Genomic DNA, 4,519 nt, shown 5'->3' on the forward strand with positions numbered 1-4,519 from the left:
GGAGGATGACAAAAGTGTATTGTTGTCATTGCTCCAGAGCTGTATCCGGAGAACATCAGTCAAGATGCTGTTTGGAATGCAACAATGGACGATGAACGTAATTGGAATGTTTGTGTATGCTGACAAGACTCTGTCAAAGAAATGTATCATATAAAATACATAAATAAGTACCAATAAGTCATTTTTACATAGCAATAAATTTGTTCATCAAAATGACTACGCATTAGCTTTCTAGGGTTAATTTAACCTTTTAAGTTGAAATCATCTTTCAAGGTTAAACACAAGCATTTCCAACCATAACATTTGTTTTCTTAACTTCTTAACTTCTTCTTCTCTCTTTTTTTTTTTTCTTCGTAATAACGAAGTTTGTGTGGAGGTTATTTCATAAGGCAACTGTGTTATATCTTTCAAACACATTGCAGCACTTTCTAAGGTGGCACTTAACCTCTTAACATACCAATTATTTACAAAATTGTGATCTTTATTTACCTAATTTTTTTATTGTTAAAATGGGCTATTTATTGAAAACAAATGACAGTGGTAACAATAAAAATACATTTTTCGAACTTAACAATGAAATATAAGCCACCGAAAAGTTCCTGCTTTAAAATCCCTAGTATACTCATATTTTTTACGGGTTCTAAAATAAATAACACAGCACTAAACAGATGGCAAGTAATATAACATGACACTCAATACTGTTCAAATGTTTGTGGTTATGTGAAATGCTCTAAAACAAGGACCAACACACAATGCTACACCAGTGCTACACTGCTGGAAAGCCGCGAAAACGAACTGCCTGAGCATCGCCCTCTACTATGACTGCGCTAATACGCCTTCTCATTCGCCCGGCCACACATGTAAACGAGCGAACACGTCGTAGTTACCAGTTCCGGCGCTTGGAGCGCTGGGAAGCTGGCATTAGTCTACTGGAAGAGATACGCTCGGTGATCATTGCCAAGGGTTTGACAGCGGCATAGGTCCTACCCTTCCGAGGGCTCGGCTCAGACTGAATACTTTCGCCCTCCACTCTTGTGAGCGCGCTGTTGTACATCACGTCACTCACCCATAGCCCACGTGACGAATACGGCAGCTCCTATTGGTAGAAACATCTTCCGATTGCTATTGGTCGATTTGAGTTTGACACCTTGGACCACGTGGGACGACCACGTTTTTGACGTTTGTGACATTTTGCTTCACTTTGATTTGGATGCGTATATCTGTTATCTTCGTTTGCGTGTTTGAAGAAAAAGTACAAGATATTTGAGGTAAGCATCCTTAAGTAAGTTAATAAGTTGATGATTGATAGTTGCTTCTGTTCCCAAAAATATATTTTTATTATTTTTGACTGTCACCTTTTTATTACCTTTTTGCATGGTGGTTGATATGATAGTTACATAAGCCTACTTGAAACAGACACCTTAAAATTCAGTTGATGTAATGTTATATTATGTCTGATAACCCACTATCGTTTTGATAATATTGATATTAGCAGTAAAAATATAAGCTGATTACAGTGTCCTTAAATATTTTCTTCTATTTCTTTTCATGTCTCAGACCATGCACGAAAAGTGTCAGATCTGTGGAATGTACACAGATAGCGAAGAAGGCCGGCAACAGGGAATCTTATTTCATCATTTCCCTGTTGCTAGACCTAACATTTGCAGAGAGTGGTTGGACGTTGTGGAGGTCGAACGGTTGCGGCAGCTTCCCCCGAAGCAGCTGAGGAACCGCACTGTGTGTTCGAGGCACTTTCGTCACTCCAGCTATCCAGGACCCCTATCAAAGATGCTGTATAAAGATGCTGTCCCGGAAAGAAGTAAGTAGTTGTTATTATTGTTGTTCACAGTACCGGTACTGTGACCTATGACATTTTCCTGTGATTCATTTCAAATTGCTCTCCAGAGGTAATGATCATAAATTCATCAGTGCCAGATGAGGGGGAACCTCGCTTCTCATAATGAAATTTACTATAATACCTGTGATACCTGAGCTTGCCTTACCTGTAAGTTGAAATGTGTACATTTCATTGAGGCAGAGTGTAGCTGAAATACCTAACATTTATTATTAACAAAATAGTGCACACTTGTGCAAATGTTATTCCTTGTTATAATCCATCAATGGCTTTACGTTGCCTGTATTGTGAAGGCGAGGTATTTAAATGAGCTCACTATCCTAACTGCCTCTTTATCCGAAAACCATTTGTACCGTTTTGTCCAGGTTAATTTTAAGTTTGTTGTCTTCAGAATATTTTTCAAGGCTGACCATAGTTGCTTGAAGATAATCTTTGTTGTTAGAACCTATATCTAGGTCATCAGCGTATAAGTACAATTTGGTTGCATTAAGAATTATTTCTGTAACGTCTGCTGTGGCGATATTTAATAGAAGCGGACTGATAGATCACCCTGTAATACTCCACCCCACTGTTTAATAGTATCTGAAGTTGTTTTGCCATCATGAATTCCTACTTTATTTTGTGACAAGACATTGTTTAGTATTTACCTGCTTGTTACCATCATGTTTCCCGGATCTGTGTACATAATCTGTTGCACTGGAATTCATACAATGGCGCCTTTCACAAAAACTAAGTCAGTGGTACTGTACTGTTTAGGGTTATATATATCTTTTCCATTGAGTTGTTGATTACTTTGTATCCTTCATCATTTATTAATTATTGTATAATCATTGTCTTTTGATATGGTGTATTAACTCTACAACTTAGGTCACCTCCCAGAACTACAGGCTCTTTATTTTTCACTATTTTGATGGCTTTCATTATGTGCTGAACTGCAGTGTCCACTCTTCATTTAGAGGATGGTTTGAGGTCAGGAGTTCTGGTCAGTGATCTACGTTGAGTTGGTGTCTGCACAGGTGACCCTGGGGGTGCTTGGAGTGACCGGGTTGGCTAAGCAGAGGTGAACCAGGCCCGTGAGGGGAGGGGATGGGGAATTTCTAACATTTGAATGTACCATTTTGAATTTATTTCCAACATCCTCTCAGCATGTAGGAGATCTTTTCTGGACTCAGTGAATATAAAATGTGCAAGTACAATTAGGTTTTCTTCCTTAAGTTCAACTGAACATTAATGGAGCAAAAACAGTTGTATGACATCTCTCAATACAGTTACTGTTAATGTATTCAAGTGCTTAATATTTAGGTGGACAATATCATATGCTCAATGTAATTTTATTGCTGTTTTGCCTACTGTAAGATCCATAGAGGGACCATAAGAACCATAATACATGTTTATGAATGAATGACATTATGAGATTTGAAAATTAATACCCTGCATTCACTGTAGTAGAGGGGGAAAAAATGGTACCATTCTTATTGTTTTTTCTTGTGCATGTAGGTGTGCCTGAACACGAGTCTGGTCCTCGGCCAAGGCCTTCAGCTGCTATGACTGCTGCTCCCACCACCTGCACTCCTACTGCCTCTGCTACTGCTACTACTACTACTACTACTACTACTACTACTACTACTACTACTACTACTATCACCGGTGCTGTTGCTGCCACCACCATCTCCACGCCTGCTGCTACTACGAATAAACCTTTAATGAGTCATCGCTCGTCTGTGCTGACAGTGATATATAACCCTTCGAAAGAAATCTTCCCTTCCTGAGTGGATGTCGTTCATTGTAAAGAGTTGTTATTATGAAGAACTATTGAGGTAATTTCTTATTCTCTTCAGCCTGTGCACTGTAATTGTTGTTTCACTAATTGGTATTTATGTCCTCAGTGTTCTCCCTAGGACCTTTCTAATGGGTGCACCACCCTGCCGGTTTTAGAGACCGCTTGACTAAACCTAGATATATGCTAATTACATAATATTATTAATAGGTACACATTTGAGTCATTGGGTACTCCAAATTCACCTATAAATACTGTAAATCTGCCAATTTAAATGATAAATCATTACCATAATTGCATCAGTTACATCGGAGATCAAATGTTTAGCTTGACCACTATGTAGTCGCGAGCAGGGGTCTGGATTAGCGTGGAATCGCATGCGAGCCCTCTATTCCGTATGACATCACAAACCTGTAAGGCAGTCCACATGTCCACAGCAACCGAGTGGGAGGCCTAAGTCCAGTGTTACATGATTTGGAAGGAACAATAGAACACTAGACGTTCAACGTACTCTGTTATAACTTGTTCATGATAATAACATTCAAATAGTTCAATTGTGCAGTTAATATTTACCTGTCTGATATTATTGTTAACGCCTTGAGGGGAACGAATTGAAATTTATATTCATATTGAAGTTTTACGTAGTATTCCCCGCCCGGCTACTCATTCTTGCCACCCGCCTGACAAACATTTCTGGGGAGAACACTGGTGCTAATGTTATTATTGTTAATTTTACATTCAAATTAAGCAATTTCAGTTTATGAATGCTAATGATTGTTTAGCAATATATTTAATTTTGTATTACAAAAGACCCAACAAGTAGGCTGTGCAGTGTGGTCATGTATCTATGAAATTGCGCTTGGGCAGTGGTGGTTTCGAACCCCACT

At 38.7% G+C, this 4,519-nt stretch overlaps 1 long non-coding RNA gene across 1 annotated transcript; it reads left to right on the top strand.

The window, feature by feature from the left end:
* The first annotated feature begins 618 nt into the window (after positions 1-618).
* On the top strand, positions 619-3,642 carry LOC137501529 (uncharacterized). Its single transcript, XR_011018594.1, has 3 exons — positions 619-1,268; positions 1,558-1,819; positions 3,353-3,642. It is a non-coding gene; the product is annotated as an uncharacterized lncRNA (long non-coding RNA).
* The last annotated feature ends 877 nt before the right edge of the window (positions 3,643-4,519 follow it).

The sequence above is a fragment of the Anabrus simplex genome, chromosome 1, assembly GCF_040414725.1.
Source record: "Anabrus simplex isolate iqAnaSimp1 chromosome 1, ASM4041472v1, whole genome shotgun sequence".
In the NCBI taxonomy this organism is placed as follows: domain Eukaryota; kingdom Metazoa; phylum Arthropoda; class Insecta; order Orthoptera; family Tettigoniidae; genus Anabrus; species Anabrus simplex.